This window comes from Puntigrus tetrazona, chromosome 7 (assembly GCF_018831695.1).
Source record: "Puntigrus tetrazona isolate hp1 chromosome 7, ASM1883169v1, whole genome shotgun sequence".
NCBI lineage: Eukaryota > Metazoa > Chordata > Actinopteri > Cypriniformes > Cyprinidae > Puntigrus > Puntigrus tetrazona.
Genome location: NC_056705.1, coordinates 17,274,003 through 17,295,617, shown reverse-complemented (window position 1 = coordinate 17,295,617; position 21,615 = coordinate 17,274,003). Strand labels below are relative to the sequence as shown.

Here is a 21,615-nt window from a genome sequence, read left to right as displayed (position 1 = left end):
GAAACTCAGATGCCGTTCGAGACACTGACTGCAACGCAAATCCAATCAACCAGCTGATTGGCTTAAGCAGCTGTCAGTCATCTTCGAACAGCCATGCTGTGCTTTAGAAAGCGCCGGGTCTCACAGACCGAGTCCAGCCGGCCTGAGAGGCACCCATATGTGCACAGTTATAGGGTTTCCACTGCTAAACCCTGTCAATTCCCAGATCAAGTTTCACAATTTTGGTTATTGATTTTAATACAGCTAACTACGGTTAGACCTTACCAGAAGGTTTCGAGAAATCTTAAACTATTTTAGGATTAAAAGATAAAATATATGCACATTTTATACCATAGATTTAAGTTATAGTTCTACAAAAAGACTATATAATAAAGTTTGATTTGTCACATAAATTAATGCATTAGGTATCAAAGCGGAAATGTTATTTGAACACGCACTGTAATTTTTACGTTTTTATAAATTAATATCAGTAAATGCATTATGAACAAAGGATGATAAATGCTTTTTGAGAATCAAATCGGCATATCAGAATGATTTCTAAAGGATCATGTGACACTGATGACTAGAGTCAAGGACTGCTGAAAATTCACTTTTAACATTAAAGCAGAAAACGAACTGACCATAAACCTCTGAATGTTAGTGTGTATGCACATGGAAATTTTATATTAGCCGTAAAATAGTTTATTGTTAGTTCGTGATCCCTAACGCATTAACTTATGTTAACAAACTGAACCTTAATATAAAGTGTTACCAGTTCTATTTCCTTTCCAACTAATGCCACAAGCTCCACACAAAAACCCACCAAATATTTTAACACGAAGAGAGAAGTCTACACAGGCAGTGTAAAACCCATCCAAACAATCCTAAGTCAGAAAAATGTGCGATTGGAGCTTTATATTTTATCATGTGCAAAAACAAATCCTCACTGACAGACACTGTTTAACAGACTGAATAAAAGTGTCCAGGTGACTGCCAGTACCTCAAGCCTGCACATTTTAAATGAGACCTAAATACGGGAAGTGAGGAGATCTTCAGGCCTTAGATCTTCATCTTTGTGTGACCTCACAGTCCTATCCCAGTCGTCTGCCCTCAAATCGTCTCATTAGCCAGTGTCTCCGTGGAGAGCCAGATCTTGGCTCCGTTGAGGAACTTGCTAAGAGGAGTCCCCAGGATCCCGGGGCGACACAGGTTGCCCACAGGAGAGAATGGGAACGAGGAGCTGAGGTACTCTGGAGGAGCAGGGGACTGGTGAGGAGTCGAAGTCGCCTTAAAGTACATTTTGCTATGCTCTGCGTGCAGGTTGTAAGGGGTACCCGCTGCTCCTTGGTACTGCTTCAACTGGTTCTGGAGCATTTCGATCTCGTCTGTGAGCACCGAGAGCTTGTGGAAGGCGGTGACGGGGCCGCCCTGAGTAATCTGTGCCTCGGGAACCCAGCGCAGGAAGCAGAGCTTCCAGACGGAGAGGTGAGATGGGAGGAGCTGGGGGAGCAGCAGGCCCTGTAGGTCGACAGGACGAGAGAAAAAGTCCCGAACGAAGCGTTCCGATGGGGTCTCCTGCTGCTCCCGCAACTGAGATAAATCAGAACGCAGACGCAGCACGAGGGAGTTCCGGCGAGCCAGGGTGTCGTTCGGACCGAGAGAGCCGTTCCGCAAAGCAGTGGGCAGACCCCGCAGCGTGGAGCTGTAGTTTTTCTGAGGAAGAAGCCAACAATAAATTAAAAACCATCATTATCTTTTTATCCGGCCATTAACCGGTTAACAACGTTATTTTATCATTCCATTACATAATAGAATTTTGCAGTTAAGAAATGTTGAATTTAAGTAGTACGGCCAAGAAAAATGTGCCTGCGCTTGGCTTTAAATTCATCATAGCAGTCACAATGGTAGCCATGTTTTTTCTCGCTCAAACAAAGCAACAACTTTAATGTCTATAAAGTTTTTCTTTTGATTAACACATTTAGCCAAAATTTATAAAACATAATGTTGTATTGACTGTGTCTAAGCTTTTCGGTTGAAGTAAACGCTGAACTTTATTATCACTATCATAGGCAAAGAAAATGTTTTTTAAACAGATTACATGAAATTCCGTGCTATACAGTACAGAATTGTTTTTGCATCTCACCACTTAGGTGAAAACGCAGTGCTAATTCGCCATTCAACAGATTCGAGCCACCACCGCACTGCCATCTATTGGACTGCTGAAAGATACTAACTTTTCAATCTGTGACATTACTGACAAAATGTCCTGTGTAAGCATGAGTGATCACGATGAGACAAGCATGAGTTCTGGGACGCGGCGCAGCTGATACAAACACAAGCACTGACTGCTGCGATCATTTGCAGTGATGCGCAGAAGACCCGTGCAGTTCACATCGGTGACGTATTCGCTGATACCAATTTATCTGTAACAGGCTCATATCGGCCAATAAATTACTAGTCAGATGCTAGTAATAATACATCGGAATTCAGGAATAAGGCAAAATACCGTTTCTGCTCATTTTTTAAGCCCTGTTATATTTTGTTGTTAAATGGTATTACCTTAGAGACAACAAAGTCTACTGTATCCAGACTAGCAGGGATAAAGAGCTCACCTTGCTGCCGGGTGTGTGAATGTCTTCACTGTGCCGTTCTGCACACAGGTGGCGATCTTGCCCACATACAGGGGATTATTAAAAAGAGTCTGATCTTTAAGACTGAACTGTTGAGACCAGTCCCACACTGGAGGAAAGCGCAGAGCCTGGTCCTGTCCCAGGTGAATACTCTTACTGCTTGCAAAATCCTGAAGAAATGAGAGACAGATATGAGAGGCAGAAAGATATAGAAACGGAGATGTCAACAAAAAGAACTTAAAGCATCTAACCCTGCTGTGCTCCGCTCTTTGTCGGGGGCAGTTAAAAAGGAAGGTGCTGAAGACGGGGACCCACATACTATCCCCGAGCACCGTCAGGTACACCTCAGTGAACTCAAAGGCTGCTGGGTACTGATTCCACAGCTGCCACACACAGTCCAGGAACAGCAGGAACACAGGAGACTGCAGAGAGAAACAATACGAACAACATAAAACCTTCGCATATTTGAAAGAAGTGGGCAACATGTATACATCATAAATGAGCAAACAACATACTGTAATCCAACGGCTATAAGCTGTACTACCTCCTCTTTGTCGTTCTTCTTGAGATGGTTGCAACGATCGAGGAAACGATGCCCAGCCATTACCCACTCCTTCTGGATCAGACCCTGGAAGCCGTGCAGACTTCTGCAGTGAGGATCACACATCAACTGCACTAGACAGGAAATCACACAGCTCAGGTCCCGATCCTCTTTCTCTGTGCACACACATACAGAATAAAGGAGATCATTAATCATTTCACATAGTATTTACAAGATGTCACATTTCACATATCAAATTGGTCTATAACAGATAGCAGAACAATTAAAGGAATAGTTTGCTTAGGAATGTTTTTTTTTTTTTTTTTTTTTACCTAGGAGTATGACGGACACATGTCTGCTCTCCAACATATAGACTACCTCTACTGCATGCATTGAAACGTCCTGTAAAAAATGCACACCACACCGATCTTAAAAGTGCTCTACAGACAGATTTGTTGATTTCTAAATAAACACCTGAGAATGCACAAACAGAAACATATGTCTGTTGCCAACATTTTTGTACGCAATAACTTCTGGCACAAGCTGAGACATCAAATATGCTGTTTGGTGACTACTAAGTGTCTTAATCATACCTGACATACTCCATCCATCTTGAGCTCTCCAAGGATGACAGCCACTTCTCTTCAGACTCCTCAAAGGAATCTGCTTATGCATATAAATATAGAGGATGCATTAGAGCCATGAGAGATGTCATTTCCTCCTTGTACTGAGACTTTTTAAATGCACCTCCTGTGTGACCACTTGAGCTTAGATTTCTTCTAGACCCTCTCCTCTTATCTTGTTACACTGTAGATTGCACAGGAGCTCCAAGTGTGGCACATAATTGAACAAACGAAGCCATTACTCTGCTTATAAGCAAGTGGGGAAATGCCAATTTTCATTGTAATATGTGTGTTTTGGCTCAATATATTGGCACTATGAAAGCAATCCTCTGGAAATTGTCGAAAAAGAAGAAGCTCAAAACATTTTAGACCCTGTCTACAGCTGTATTTATAATTGTCAACTTGTAACAGGATCTTAATACAAAATGCAAGTCAACAAACAGATGACTTCCCACAAGTCATATTAGATCATTTGGATTATTTTACAGATTTTAATTCTCAGAGTGAAGAGTTTAAAAACTGTATTTCCAACTAACATGTTTTTAAATGGCACCAGGAAACACAGCGTGGGATTCTTGGAATAACCAAAAATGTTAAAATGATTATGCCTGGTAAGGATTTCCTTAAGGAGTTAAAGTCTTATCCAGCAGGCTGTTGATTACCTATAACACAAATCTGCCTCAGTTTCAACAGAGCAGCCTGAATATCCTGGATGTTCGGGAGGTTTTTGTCCAAATCCGACTTGAAGACATCACTGCGGAGGGGGTGGCTCTTAGTGATGGCACTGGAAATCCTGCAGAACACAGAGCATTTAACCACATTTTCTGAAAATTACTGCCTGCATTGTTAGATCTGGCAACCCTACTGAGCTCATGTTGCCAAATGCTCTGAGATGAGCAAACAAACACAATCACAACATTTAATAATATATACTAAAGCCAATCTACTTTCCCTTAACATTACAATCACTGCTTAATTTCTCCTTAAAACAGTGGTCAAACGAAATCTCTTAATTGGCCTGTAATTCTCTCTTTCTTACCGCTGCTCCACCTTCCTCTGCTGTTGCGGGTCACTGAAGTTAGACATGCGGACCAGTGCGCTCCCACTGGAGTGATTCCAGCACCACAACTACAAATCAAAGGGTAAATACACAAATATAAAAATACTCTACAAATATCACACATTAGCCAACATATGTTGACATACATGGTTGACTCACAACTATTAAGTACACATCAGTCTACCATGCATGACCATTAGAGACTGAATAAGACTACTAACCAAGACACTAACTGATGACTTTCTCTCTGACAAAGAGCAAAACAGACTGGGGTAATAAAAGTGATTTGTAGATTTCCTCTCCTCTCACTCCAAAACTAATAATCCAGTCTGGTAAAAGGCACTCACCGGGATGCGTTGGGAGTAAAAACAGCAGGCGTACTGCTTTAGATCCTGATCTGCAAGAGATACCGGAACCACAAAGAACTCTGGGAGACTGCAAACAACAGAAAAAAAAATTCATTTCACATAAATGGCTACTGACACTGAAGCACGATCAAATATGTGATGCTTGTTTGTGCCGATATTATAAACACAATGACCTGTTAGTGAACTGTGTGTGGATCAGTGAGATCAGTGCTTTCATTCCAGAGGATTACTACAGAAAGGACAACATTCCTGTCTGTCTGAGCAGATTTATGTGAACGGCTCACAATTTAATCAGTTATCCTCATTTTCACAGGAGATTTATTACGATGACTAATTCAAGATCCATTTAACAATAGACTTTTGTACTGCACATACTCATACATAGCCGTGTTTCTGTCATATTCACTCGCTACATGAAGGTTATGAGTCATGCAGCAACGATCTTCAGAGTAAGAAGCTTATAATTCAAGCTGTTTGCAAAACAGACCACAATTTACATGTAAACTCACCTGGGTGAGATGAAATAGCCTTGATTTATGGTACACACCTCCATTCGGAGGCACCAGTGCGCTTGATCTCTCTGTCCCAGTCTGAGGAGCAGTCGAAAGAGGGTCTGCAGCCCCCACCAGGGTCAACACCGTTCACCCGCTCACCTGAACAAACCATATGTGCACATGCTTAAACAGCAGCACAGGGATAGCAACAGGATGGGTGAATAATAGGATTTTTCTTATTAGATTATAATAATTAGGGTTGCGTCGATAGACAACAATATATCTGACTATCATAGATACACAATACTAATACCAGTTGTCTTTGTCTATAGTCATAAGGATATTAGGCTCATTCTCCTATTAATTTATAAAGCTATTATTATTATTATTAGGCGGTCTATTATTATTATTACACACAGCAATATTGTTTTTGGTGATATCACAGGCTAGCGATATGACTACATGAAACCAACCCTAATAATACTACATTTAATAAAAAATGTTGACAATAAAACAACAATTTTCATTTTGGTGCATCCCTAATTAAAACAGTTACTTTAAATTGTAATAATATTTCTCAATTTTAAATTTTATTTTTGATCATATGTAGCCCTGGTGAGAATGACATTTTAGAAATGTGTAGATTCCAGACCTTGATAGTAATGATAGTAAAACAGCCCTCTTTAGATCATATTTTTTTTTACATCGGTTTACCTAAAAGACTGCATTAGGTTTGCATTACCGGTGGTCACATATGCTCATCTGACCATTATCAGGTTACATTCGGTCATGTCTTAAAACTACAATGTTACAATGCAACCCAAAAACAGCAGCCATATAAATCTTATTATAGGCCATGCTATTCTTAACACGAGCATTCTGCATTCCCAGGAAAGTCTTCTCATGTCTTGACTTGCAGTGAAACTGAATGTATGGATAGCTTAACTCGATTTGGCAGCTCTTGTGGAAACAGCACAAATAATTTGCTGCCACGGCCACATCAGTGTTTTCCTACCTGTTGATCCATGGTATCGCTTTCCAACATATTCAAAGCCAAAGAGTAGCTGTGGGTCAGCAGGGTGGGAGTAATGAGCGATGGCCAGGCAAACCTGCAAAAGCACATCATACATTCCCATGATGACTAACACAAAATGACCTTTGCTTATTCACTGTGATTTCCTCAGAAAACAGAAGTGAAACGTCATTACAACAAATTCCTTCTTTCGTCTCACAATAAAACTGTTGACATTTACTAACAAAATGTTTCTAAGCTAATTGAGCAAATTCAGAACACGCCATTACAAATGAGACATGTGCATCTCTAATCTTTTAAAAAGGGATTTGAAAAAATTAGCCTGAAATTATGCATACCTAATAAATATTTCTGCCACAGTGTGCTGGAAAACACCACTTGAAGTGCTTCAGTTAGTAGGATTCTGCACTGGTTGATATACACGGTCAAGTTTGGGAATTTCTCTTTCTTTTATCTCTTTTCCTGCAACACCTGTTGGTCAGTTCCCCTGTTTATTCATTCAGAAGAGTTTTTCTTGGCATAGCTGTTGGATCCATGCATGGAAATATTCAACAGCACTATGCTCAGAGCTCAAGCCAGGCTGGACTTTCACCTTTACGACACTATTAGTATTCTGAACATTGAGCTTGTGTCTAAAAACATGGCATCCGAGTTCACTTTTAATTATTTTTTTTTATTCCACTGCACTGCATTTAAAAAATGCATTTTCAAAAATGCATTCTGTGTAAGGAGCCCTCAATCAAACATTTTAAGGCTTGTAGTGTAAAAGGACAAAAACATACTTATTCCAGCAGTGATTTAAAAATGGAGACTACTGTAGGAAACTCTAAAGAAGAAAAACCTGTACTAGTAGGTACAAAAGTGCCAACAATGACGACTGTATAAAGACTGATGACACATTAAGCATGTGAACTGAAAAGCAGCTCTGTAATCTCCAACTGGTTATTATAAAATTACCCTATTTTCATTAATGCCTTTGCATTAATTCCTCTCGGCAATTAACGTAGTCTACACTAAAATTGAGAAACACACAATAAAGGTGTTCTGCCTTTTTAGTCCAATCAGAGCTGAGATGCCTAGAAAACTGCCTGCCTAGAAAATTTCTTTGACTCCTCTATAATACTAGCAGCAGAAAAAGCATTGCGCGTTGCAACGGCTGTCAAGGAAACGCACTCTACTTGCCCTTCACGTAAGCTTCGTAAGTTTAGCCTTCACTGGCACTGAGGAACAAAAGCATCAGGCAAGCTCTGGAACGGAACTTCAGGATAAATGCGCTTGTTTGCTAAGAGCTCAGAAAGTGAGAGCCGAGCTCAAAGAGCTTTTTGTTCCTCTTGCTTTTTGTGGTGCTTTTCTTGCCCCTCTCCCCCCCCTTCCTTCACACATTCTCGGGAGCTGGCAGACTGTTTAGAGCTGAACCCTGGCACCTCTTTTTTCTTCCTCCCCATTTACTTTACTCCTTCTATACCTTTAGTTATTCCCACTGGAGCTTGGGCCCTGTTTTTAGTGGGTAACTGCAGGTGAAAAGCTCGGCTTCCCTCACAGTTTTTTCCCTCCATTACCGAAAGGAAAACTCCCTTTTCCTCTTTCAAAGACATAAACAGCTCTCAGTGCAGCCTTTGAGGTTCTAGTGACTAATAAATGATGACTAACAACCATTCCAAAGATGCTGTGGAAACCATTCATCTGGCTCTGAGTCATGCTATAGGAATGGCCAATCAGGGCTTGTTACACTGCAGGAATGATGAACAGGAGGCCGTTCTCCTCTTTCTGACAGGAACACAATGTGGAATGTTCGTTTTACACAAAGTTCCATGTTGCCAGGCAACAGCAGCTGTTGTGAAGCAACAGGATAAGTTTGTAGGCCGGTGTGAGTCACAGAGCTCGGAGTTCATGGTATGATCAGATCAGCTTGTATAAAGAGCTCTTTTTATCTGCTTTATGGCGCAGATGTATAACGGGAGGGAGAGACATTCCTCAACAGAACATGCTTTACTTTATGAGGCAGAGAGCCTCTGATGGTTTTGGTGGGAACTTTCAAAATGCTTCAATATGCTTTATTGCTGTGCGTTTTTTGGCCTTTTAAGTCTATCATTGGAAAAGAAAAAAGAAAATATACAACTAACATTAAAGATTAAGAAAACTTTAGAACATAGTGACTTCTAAAACATCTGATTATCCTTTCTGTCAAAGACTTAGAAAATCTAAAACTCAAATGGGAGTCTGAAAATAATGAAAAAAAAAATGAAACTAATATTACAATTTATACTACCATTCAAACATTTGGGTTTAGTAAAATGTTAATGTTTTTTAAAAACGTAAAAAACTGTGTGAAATCTTACAATTCACAGTTTGTTTGTTTTTTTCTACTTAAATACATTTTAAATTGATAATTTATTCAAGATTCTTTGAAGTTGAAATAATATTTTTATTATTATCAGAAATATTTTGTAACATTATAAAAGTCTTTACAGTAATTGTTTGAGCAATTTAATATGTCCTTGCTAAATAAAAGTAAAAGGGGTAAGGGGTTAAAAATAAAAATAAATGACTGTAAAACTAACGTATTTGCCTTGGGGACAAACAAAAATCTTTCTAGTTTTCAAATTATAACGTAAATAACTGACAAACTTTTTTTGCAAGAAAATAGCCAGGATAAAAAAAATTTCAGAAGTCAGTAAATAGAAAAAAAATTGATAAAATTGCCTAATTACAAATTAAATAACTCATATGAACATTCCCAGGTAATTTCAAATTTGAATCTACATGCTCTTTGTGTAAAAATCTACACAAGTCACTTGTTTGAGTCTCATGTGTATGAGGGGGGTATAGCAGAAAGAGACAAATCCGTCATTACAGGTCTGCAGCGGGATCAGTATCCTCCAGACAGAAAACGTGGATGAAAGCAGGGCTGTCTAGGTAAAAAGACAAACTATAATCCCATCATCCTACAACCTCTCAATAAGAGAGGGGAGACAAGAAGAGAGGAGACTTCCTGAAACACCACAGGCCTACATTTCTAGGAATGGATTTTAACTTAAGTAGGACACTGACAAAATAACGTGCAATAAATTAACATAAAAATGCATTCCCAAAAAGACAGAACACATACTAAAATTAATAGAATTCATAATTCCACTTCATTCCAGGAGAGAAACCAATAATATGCAGGAATTTCTTGCACTTGTTTTTAATTCAGGGGAAAAAAAAACAAACAAAAAAAATGCCCAGACTTCAGCTGGGGGCTTCAGTCAAACCCATTAGTTCTTAATCCTCTCTCAGACTAATCCAAAAGCACCTGGAACGGAGGTGTGTGAGCATGTGTGGGTGTGTGTTTGGGTGTAAGGGGCCGCAAGGTTATTATTTCAATGTGTGCTTAGTACCTTTTTAGCACTCTCGGGCCCGGCTTCATCAAAGCGGAATCGGATGATGCGGAAGTCTTTGCAGTAGAGGATAAGCTCGGTAGGGTTAAATTTCAGCTTCTGATTAGAACCTAAAATCTTCTGCTTCCCCTAACGTCATTCACTATAGAACAAAAACAAACAAACACAAAGTTAGATTTTGATAGCAGAATTGGGATTGGGATTTGGCAAGAGGGAGACTTGCACGAACATCGCAGTATTACGTGTCATTGGTGCTTACTACCAAGTTTACTAATCTCAATATTGGATTCTACGTGCCAGTAAGCAACAGAGTATAATCTCTATTACATAATATTCAGTCAAATAATCAGAAGGCACAAGAAATCATGCTTATTTTTAACGTAATACAGATAGTGAAATAACTTCTCTTTTCTAAAGTAACTACCAATGAATACAGAAGTGCTAATTAATACCACATGTTCTGTTTTTTTGCAATTGCAGTTTTAAAGAACATGACACCTTATCTTTACCACAGAATGAGTTCCTCCCCAAGTGAGCTTAGTGAAGAAATGTTCACATTGACTTTATATTAGCAGAACTAGTTTATAGCAATATCATATGAAAAAGATCGCTTTAATCAAAATGGCATATGTAAAGAAACTATGATAATATAAGATTTTGTTAACATTTATTAAAGCATCAATTTTCATGAAAGTATATATATTTTTTGTTAATGTTAATGCTTATTAATAATATACAAAATTAATTATTTCATTTATAATAATAATAAATGCTTTAAAAGCAAACTGATTGAAGGCCCAATTGTGCTGCTAAAATGCAATTAATCTACGTAAATAAAAAGCAAGAAGCCTACTCTTGCATGTGACATCAAATATAAAAAGGAAAGAACAAATATGAGCAGTTGGTTTGTTGGAGCTTTCGGTCCTGTACATAATACAACATAGACAGCCTTTAACGCCACTATCCCAGAGTCCAGGGTCACTAAGCTTGTCTTACTGATAGATTGAAGCCACAAAGAGCACGAAGAGTGTTTTTTCTAAGCTTGAATCTCTTATAAAAGGTCTTTTGTTAAAGCCACACAGACGGAGTAAAAAAAAAAAAAAAAGGGGAAAAGAAGCAGGCTTCATGCTCTATCTGTTCAGCACAGCAATTCAACACTTGGGGGGCTAAGTCAGCAATGAGGGGAGTGCAAGGATCTAACACAAACAAGATTAATCGCGGCCAGGCTCAGGCTGCAGTCTGGCTGGATGAGCTCATCTACTGCTATGCTAAAAGCAGCCACCCAAACAGGTTCTGCAGCTACGCTACGCTGTCACAATTGACCGCATCACTCGTGGAAAAGTCCAAGCCAACGGGGTTACAGTCAGTCATCTAGGGCGCGTGATCCTTTTTGTTATGTTAACACAAATGCAGCAGCAGTTTACGCAAAGGAAAAAGGGGAACAGACAGAGAAATATAGATTAAACTGTTGGGATACAGTCAAAAAAAAGAAGAGATGGAGAAAAACAAAGAAACAGTTAAAAGTTACGAAAAAGATTTTGAAGTAGAGCAGACAGGAGAACGACAGGGATAAAAACACGAGCGGACGTTCTATAAAAAGCTGCGTAGGGTCTGACAGTCAGACGCCTCCAAATATTTCTATTTAGGCTATTAAAAGCGTAAAAGCATGGTTGGAGTTTCACGGAGCAGTGTTACTCAAACTAGGGTCTGAGGAGCCCCAGGAATTTATCTCACGCAGCCAGGGCATCTATGGAAAACCTCTGGATCGACGCCTCTATTTAACCAAACCAAATTAGCTATCAGAGGAATCACATCTAAATCTTACACTAAATCTTTTGAGAGAATATTGCATAAGTTGATTATGAACTGATCTGATAACGTTGTGTGGGAGGATCCGGTAGTTATGAGGTTGTACAGTCGAGTCATATTATTTATTGTAACGTGCAGAGACTAGAGCTTACGTGCTAAGATGCTCTTCGATAGTGATTCGACTGATTGTAGAAAACGGCAGCAAAGAACAGGTGGTCTGCAGGTGTTGGGAAGCTCGGTGGAGTGTGTTTATGTGCTGTTGAATTACCTGTTACTACCTGCTCCACACAAGCCAGCGGGATATCGTGCTCACCCAAGAGGCGGTGGGTGCACTGGAATCTCTGTAAACAATAAAAGAAAAAAAAAAAGGGCTCATTTTTCATTTGTTTGCTTTGAATCTTTTTGTTGATGTTATCCAGTAGAGATAACCTCATGAGCTCTCGCTGGCCTGTGTATGAACCGGTGTAATGGTGACCTGCACAAACTTTGAAGGACTTTAATAATTTACCTGCTTTCCTAAGTAAATCAGCTGATCATATGTTGACTGAGGGAGATTATTAACATGTTTAACTTATTTAACTTGAGAGCTGCTTAACAGGACGGGGTGACTATATAAGTTAATATGTGTAGCAGACTTCACTGCTCTGGAAAAGAACTTTGGATTCTTTTGTGTGACTCGGTCTTAAAGACAGGGTCTGAAACTTATTTCCCTCCTTATAACCCATTTAACCAGTCTGCCAGGAAGTATAGTCATGACAGCAATATAAAAGATTTCAATCTATTTCACCTATATGTTCACACACGTAATGCAGGACTGCTTTTCTCAATACACTGTGGCTCTACCAAAACATTGTCATGCCCAGTTACAAATAAATAAATTCAAATTATAGTGCAACAGGTCAACCAATCTATTGATTTATTTTTATCAGATATGTAGATTAATCTTCAATTTATAATGCATATACAGATTACAATTCGGCACTGTAGGCATAGGTTTACAATACGCCTACATTCAGAGATTTTTTTTTTTTAATGTATAGAAAAGTTTCTTGGGTAGAAGGTTAGTTATTTCCATTGCACTCTAAAAAGAAAAGGCACGACGCAGAAAAAAATAAAATTCAAAAATGTATTTTCTGCTATCTAAAATGTTCAAGTCAGCAATTCTTTAAATTAAAAATTATAAAAACTTAAGTTTTTTTAATTAATTAAATTTTGCTTAGTTTTGACTTCTCTATAATAAAAAGTTGTGACTCCAAATAATAAAAAGTTGTATAATAAACTAAGCATGTTTTGTGTTTCCATCACTGCTTATTGCCGCAGTCAATGTACTGACTCCGGTGCGGCTGTTCTGTTCTGCTTACCTGTTGTGGCAAGGAATTATGGGCAATGAAGGACACTTTGAAGTTAGTGCACACAAGTTTCCCCCAGAGGTCATCCTGGCAGCTCTCTGCACCGATGCACTTCCTTACAAAGTTTGCCTCGTTAACAACTATTTCACCTGTAAAGAGGGAATAGGGAAGTGAAATTCAGAGGAAGGAAAAATACAATCAGCTAAGCAATGCATGACTTGCTGAAATTTTAACTCATAATATTAACATACATTAAAAAAAAAAAAGTTGGCACTTATATTTAACATAAATTATTGATTCGTTTTATTCTGTTGTCCTCTCCAAACATGTGTCCATACTTCTTTGCTAACAACAACAACAACTTTAAGAAATGAATATTATGATATAGTTTGACGTGAACGCTCCTCCACAGTACAGCAGCAGTTTCTTATTACTTCAGCAGCAACTTCTGGACTGCTGACCAACTTAGGTTTCACAGACTTGAGCCCCTTTCTAACGGCTTTGCAGGGAAAGCCCTCTCCTGAGACTGTCCTTTCATGTTGGCAGAAAAATGATGCCCTATTAAAAGAAATGTCCTGTTGTGCTGACCGACAGACACATAAACCTTTACCATGTACAGAGTGTGCACATGCATGCAGAAAGACCTGAACGTTTGCTTCTTTTTTTTTTTTTTTACACAGTAAAAGAGCACGAGTTCAAAGTCAGGTGTACCAGTTGGTCACAGAGACATTTTGCTTGTACTAATAATACTTGTGCCGGTGAATCCAGGGTTTATACTGAGCTCTTCCATTTATAGAATTGATCTAATGTTATTCTAAAAAGACATTGCCCCCAAGGACGATAACTGTAATGATAACTAGAAAATTACAAAAAAAAGGTTTCAGATTTTTTTCCCCAGCAAAGCAACAATAAAAACATTGACAGCTGAGTCTGAATGCTTCCAACTTTAAAGAGCTTTAGCATTTAAAGCGGCAGATGACATAACTGCAGAGCGGGCTTATATAATAAACAGAATGCCATGCCATGCTGACAGAACATTCTTGTGGATGCAAATATAGTTATCTATATTTATATATTTTATCATTCTTGGGGTGAACAGGCATAATTGGGATGACAGTAATAATCTATGTACAAATATTTAATCTGGCAGACATGATAATTACATTATTGTAGATTTAATAAATGGCCAATACTACAATTTTGACCAAATAAATTTCAAACAAAACTAAAAACCAATGAACGTTACTTTTTTAGTGAAAAATGTGAAAATGTTTATTAAATTATTATATGTAAACAAACTATTTAATGGAAAAAAGCTCGAGTAGTTAAATTGCACATTTCTAATACACACACACGGTTTTTATAATTGTTGGCTTTGACCGACAGCTCTACTTCCGTCTCTTAAGGCACACAGATGGAAATAAAGAAACCCACATTCTGCTTCTTTCTAAACATAGCACTTCCTCTCTCCGCTCTAAAGATCATCCAGACACATTAAGAGCCTAAAATGAACAGAGATTTGTGTATATTGGAGTAGAATAATCAAGTTGCTGAGAGGAAGAGTGAGGGAGAAGAAAACACAGATTCCAGCTGTGAGCGCTCTGAGTGTGAGCTCGGTGAGGGGTGTTCGTCTCACAGCTGGGGCCCGTTTCAGGGGTTACAGCAGGGCAGGGTGCAAACTAGCCAAGATGGAGGTTGGGCCCCCGTGAGAGCAATTGCATCTCAGGCGCAATACTGCTGAATGCTTCAATAAACGTCAAAACGGTAAGGTCAGACAGCTGATTTTCAAGACAATTAATGACTACACCTGCTTGAATCTGAGCAGCGGGATTCTGGAGAAAGCAGAGTAATCAACATCAACAACACCGATAACTACTTTATCCATTAGATATATTTAGGTTAATCTGATAATGATTTAAGTCACTGGTAACCCTGTTTAAATTTAAAAACTTAACTTTAATCTTTATTTTACGGCAACATTATTTAATCTGTATTTAAGGTTTTACGGCTAATTTTAAGACCTCAGCATGAAGGCCCATAATCTCTATTAGCCATCTTCTCTTTTACTAAATCGTCGCACACATCACCCACGCCTGCTCGCAAATTTTAAACAACTTCCTTTTCTGCTCTGCATGCAGCCTGGCCTGTAAAATGGCCATGACTACGTATCAACGTGCTTCTCTACAGGGATTAAGCAGCAGCTCGTCCTCTCTGATCTACCAGTAAACAGCAGAAGGAATGAGAAGGAAATGCAGATGGTAGTTTGGCAGATGCGCTATGATTGCAGCCAAACAATGCCACACTGAAAAACTCGTTTACAAACTAATCAATAAACAGCCACTGCAGATCAGTTGATAAAGTAACATACCACTGCACAATTTGCATAGTCATTTATATTACGAGATTATCATATACACTAACATTTTTTAAAGACACTAATGCTTTTTTGTGTTTGTTTTTTTCCAGCAAGGATGCATTATTCATTAAAAGTCAAGACATTTGCAAATGCAAAATTTTTTATTTCATTAAACAATTTATCAAAAAGCTTGATTAAATGCATCTCAGTTCTTAAAAAATATGAATCAGCACCACTATTGTAAACACTGATGAAAATAATAATACTAAATGTTTGTGCATCACATCAGCGTATTATTCCATTTTAAAATGTATTGAAGCTGAAAACAAAACTACTTTAAAATTCGTTCAGTAATACGTTTCGTACTTCTTATCAAATCAATGCAGTCTTGTTGAGCATAAGGGACAACTTTAATAATTATTTCTTTTAATCCGACCACAAACTAAATATTAGTGCAATTTAACTTGATCACAGTATATCCACGTCAAACGGTTTGACATGAGAGTACACGTCATATATATGGCATTAATAATACACATTTGACATTAAAACTACCTGATTAAATGACCCATGACAAGTTAAGGACAGTCTGCACCTAAAAATAACAGCATCAAATATTTAGGTATGATCATGTGATCAGGCTTCCTGTGTTTACATCCTGTTAGAAATGGTTTCGGTGGCTGGCATGTTTTATTAGTACACTTTGGTTGCGTTTCTTTTCTTAGCTTTGAATGTGGACAGCAATTATAGTACAGTTAAAAATGTAAGGTTAGAATGGTGTCAGTGGCTAAAGCAGGGAGAGAAGATGCTGAATACGGCAAGCAACCGTTCTGAAGGTCGGATCAAGTTCGGCACAGGAATTCTCTCTTGTTGCATTGTGCTGCAAAAGTTACACGTAAATGGATCAGAGAAACATGATAACAAGAGGCCAAACAGAGTCACTGACAGAGAGAGACAGAGAGAGAGGGAGAGAGAGATGTGAGCGTGGGTTTGTAAAAGAACACCGTTCATGAGACAACGGGCATGTTTTGTTGAGATGACTAGGCACCAATGTGTGTGTGTGTGTGTGTGTGTGTGTGTGTGTGTAGGGAGCGGTGGAGAGATTTAAATGGAGCAGTCAAGTAGGAGGTCAATCTGAATGGATACATTCTACTAAAATGTCACCACATGCAGAACTAAAACAATCCTTAGAAAATGACTAAGATGGACCGTGAGTCTTTTTTCTTTACATGTCTGTAAACACAGAAAGCCAATAGACCTTTTAAGTGTAGTGAATTAAGCATCCTTTTTGCACAAATTACTTTTGATTACTATCTAATGCTCACTAACAGTTTATTTTAAAAATACTAAATATCTATTTTTCATACTGTAAGTTATAAAGTGATGCTAAAAGTGCTGTGAATATTTTTTCAATTTAACTTAAAATGCAACTGAATTTTAATTAAAGTGTATTAAACAATTTATTAATTAATTCATTATTGTATTGTATGTGCACTGCAAACATTACATCCATTTTGACTGTGACAAGATACATTACTGGTCAAAAGTTTGTTTGTTTTTTTTATTCAAAATATTGTCTTATTTATTTTTTGAAATGTATTTATTGCATATTAAAAAGCTTTTGTAATATATTTAAATGCCACCTCCTTAAAAGTAATTACCTTCTTTAAAACAAAAAAAACTGGATGCAGTACTGTTGTAAAAGCAGTGACTTGACCACACCATATGCCACCCTACTATCACCAGTCCACAAAACTTAGTGACAAGGGAGGTTTTGTTTTAATTTCAGATGAGGAACTAAAAAATGCACAGCACATCTATTTTGGAAACAGGGAAGGTCCATGTTACGCGGCTTAATTATAAGGAGTGAACGCCTAAACGCAGAGTCCTTCCCCAGACACTACGACACTGTAGTCGCTTTCCGTGTGTTTCCCAACACTTCTAGGAACAGAGCAACTATCCCGAAGCAATAAAACCTCTGCCATCACAGAGGTGGAGCCGATACGTGTTGTTTTGGGTTGTTGCATGGGTTAGAAAGGTAAGACAGAATAGAAGGCAAAGCCTCACAGAAGACTGTGAGGTTGAACGTACCTGTCAGAACACGAGGCCTTCATTTAGAGGAACCAGGACATTAGGATTAAAGGTAGATGGGTACACACCCAATACTAATGTGCTTGGCAGTGGCAATTATAAGACATACAGGAACAGCAAGATTACAATTTTAAAAACCACGATGGGATGGAATCTAAGTCCCACAGACGTCATCCTGATACTGATTTAGCAGACGTCGAGCAAACTTGAGTGCGTTAAAGCTAGCTGAGCAAAACAAGCAGCTATCAATTTATCAGTCTGATGCTTGCCTACAGATCAACCTCCAGCTCTGTGCCTAAACTACTTCTGCGTGTTACAGAAGCTAAGAGACACAAAATCACTTTTGCTCACCTTTACCTTCACTGTCCTCTCCTGCTGAATTCAATCTGAGCAGCGGAGTCTTTCGCCATTTTCAAGAAATGGAAAGTAACACTAACACTTTCTATTCTATTTTTTTTTTTCAATTGATTTAACTTTGCTTAAACTGTCACTTGCCAAAGCACTTACTGTGCTCATTTGGATAATGCATCTGCTAAACGCATTTAAATGTTAAAAAAAAAAAAAAAAAAAAAGAAGCACATTTTCTCAATGTTGCCATATCAGCAACAAATTGTTCCATTCCGCATTAAAGCTGAATTAAAGGAACAGCTTTGCACCATGCACTGATCGCTCTTTTCCAAGCAATTACAAAAAATAAAAGACATTTCAAAGCTTTAAAAAGTCAGAAACAAAAGAAAAGACGAAACATTTATAGGTTTTGTTTTAAGTCTTCTGAATCAAATTTTTTGTAATTAAATCACTCTTAGGAATTAGCTCTTTTAATGAACCAGCTGATCCAACTCACAAAACTGGTATGAGGCTAAATCTACAGTAATCTGGAAGCACTTGAAAACATCGTTTTTAAATGAGTCTTCAGATCACACTGATGGCTTTTTGAAGATGCACTCCTAAAGTGCATAAAGTTGCAAATGCGGTCTTCACATTGTAGTGCAGATTTTGTTTTTAACTCGAATCTATCATACTGATTCAGAACACATGAAATATAGTGGATAAGATATAATGTCCACTTATGATACATTTATGGTGATTTCGAAGTAGTTTCCGAACAGCAACTACTACATTTCTAACAAAAGTCTCTTTTCTTATTCCACAGATGAATGAAAGACATACATGTTCGGTAAAACATAATAGAGAATATGTAAAAAAAATACTCTTAGATTTACACCAAAGAATGATTTACAATGACCAGTTAAGGAAGTGTGCCATTAAAATGCTGTCTAGAGGAAGCTAGGGCATCATCGGCCCTCTGTAAACACTACAGCTGGCATCAAAACCCTAACATAACAAACCAAGGCTGATCACAGACTCTTCATGCAAGGCCACGCATTAAAAATTCAGAGGCTGCACAAGTGCAGGAAACGGGTTGGAAAAGATACTGTTCCGCATACAGGAAGGACTTCTGTGAATATCATGTTCAACTGATCACTCAAAATGCCAAATCATTTCTGTTTCATTTCTCTCTCGGTATTACACACACACTTCTCTCCTGCCAAATGTTCACCTCACAATAGCAGAAGCTGATTGGTGATGCAATGGCGAAAACAGAGAAAAGGGCAAAAGACAACCGATCGCCATGGAAACTAACCGACACAGACGGCCTTCTGCTAATTGACAATGTACCAAAATGTGGCAGAATGAACAGGAAGGGACAGAAGAGCCAGCAGAAACACAAAATTATTAAAAATTACAACGGTTTTCATTTAGCAGACACTTTCCGGTACGAAGTAAATTGCTATACAGTTTACGAAAGAACAATCGCAGTTCATGAATCAGCCTATTCAGTGGTCTGCTACGCTAAGCTGGTTCAACAAACTCTGAATAGATTTAGAGCTGACCAAACCAAACAAATCCAAAACTGGCTTAGAATGAGCAGAATAAACATTCTCAGTCAGTTCAGGTTTTATAAACTTCAAGCAATGAATAGCCAAATCACACTAAACATGAAGTTCGATTCACGCAAATCACACCTCTGCTGAAGAATAAATGATTGTTGAATTTAAAACGCATTTGTGAGAAAAGCTGAAAAGAAAACTCCTGACTTTATTAATGACAGTGAATCAACTGAATTTATTTAATGAATAATTTATGTAGGTTCACAAGGAGATTAACAAACATGCAAATCGACTAATTTAAAAGCATTTTATATTCTAAGGCTTATATGCATGTATTTATGTTTCCTTAAATTATGAATAATGAAAGGCTGTGCTCTTCTTAATCGCATTAACTGTTAATTGCTTTAATTTTGGAGGAAGAAATGCAGCGAGTGACTTTACTGCTTCAGATACGCGTGGCTTTGATCACAGCTGATCTTATCATGGTGATGAATACAAGTAAAAAAAACAACTCGTTTTCGTGAACCTGAAAAGCCAGAGTTTGCTCAACGTAACTCTGACTTATCTAAACGTAACTCTAACCACTAAAACCATCTTTGCGAAACAGGCCAAATGGGTTGAAAGCAAATAATCAGTTTCAAGACCAAATCTTCAGCTATTAAGCCACCCCACCCAACCCTGCGACAGTTAAAGAGTCGTTTACCAAAAGAGCTGATTCACCTTTTTTCTTTCTTACCTGGTAGAAGTTTCGCTTCTAGTTTCTTGATGGGCAGTTGAGGACTCCTCTTCAGATCAGTCTGCGTAAAAGATTAAAGAACACCAAAATCACTTAACCTTTCAAGTATGCAAGTCAAAGTAGAATTTATGCTTACATTTTTCCTCTTGCCCACATGGCACAAAATCTCATTTAATAAGTGGCTATGCTCTTCTTCAGCTTGCCATTTGTTCTGAATATCAACATTTGTAAATCAGAATAAATGATCAAAAAAGCGTCTATTTGTCAATGAGGAGTTTGACACACTAATTCCTATCATTCAAAACTTCCATGAGATAGATGTTCGGGCCAGACATCGTGTTATTCATTTATTTCCATTAGTAACACATTGACTGATGCATCAACATCCTGCACATGTTACATTTCTATCTAAACATGCTACAAGCTGAAAGTACTTGCACGGTTCTTAAATGAGGGCATCTAGCTCCATTCTTACCCTACACGTCTAAATACGAAGTACTACAGTGGGCATTTTTTGCTAAAAGTCATTAACAAAGTAAGCACAGTGAACAGCTGAACACCTGAGTTACGGAGGATACCGCTATCAAAGCAAGTCTTAAGTATGAGATTAGCCGTCCAGATGTCAAACATACGGGGTTTTCTTAACATACATAAACAAGTGCAGAATAGTAAACAAGTACGACGACTTTGTCTTTAGCTGCTAGTCGTTAGCATGCTAGTTTCTCACTTACCTGAAGTGGAGGAAGATAAGACTTAAAAGTCGGCTTCGTTTGTTTACCAGAGAACATCATTTAATAGGGACGATACGACAAATATCTGAAGTGAAAATCCATATAAGAGCAGCCTAAAACTCTTGAAACTCTCGCGGGCTACTTCAAAGCATTAAATCCGAGGTTTCTTCGGGAGACGAGGCGTTTAAAAGCACAGTTTCCATAAATGCAAAAGAAGCATTTAGTCCGTGCTTTGCATGCAGTTGTATCTCAGCTGGATGCGGTCGGTCCCGCTGAAGTCTCTTCGTCGGCGGCTGTCAAACTCAAAGTTTAGTTTCCGGCTGTGATTGGCATCATGTTCGGTCTCCTCGTCTGGATCAACAGCGCGGGTCCTGCGGCGGGGCTGCAGCAGACGGTTTCGGTCCTATAGTTCACCGTCCGTGTTCAGTTCAGCCATGTTTATTAGAGGAGGAACGGGGAGGTGCAGCGTGCTTGAGCTCTGGACCACAAAAAAACAGGAGGAGGAGTGAGCTATGGCGAGCCCTGTGGACCAATGGAGCGTTT

General features: G+C 38.4%; 1 pseudogene; it reads right to left on the bottom strand.

Moving 5' to 3' along the window:
- Positions 1–135: 135 nt before the first annotated feature.
- Positions 136–21,562, bottom strand: LOC122349457 (annotated as a pseudogene).
- Positions 21,563–21,615: the final 53 nt, after the last annotated feature.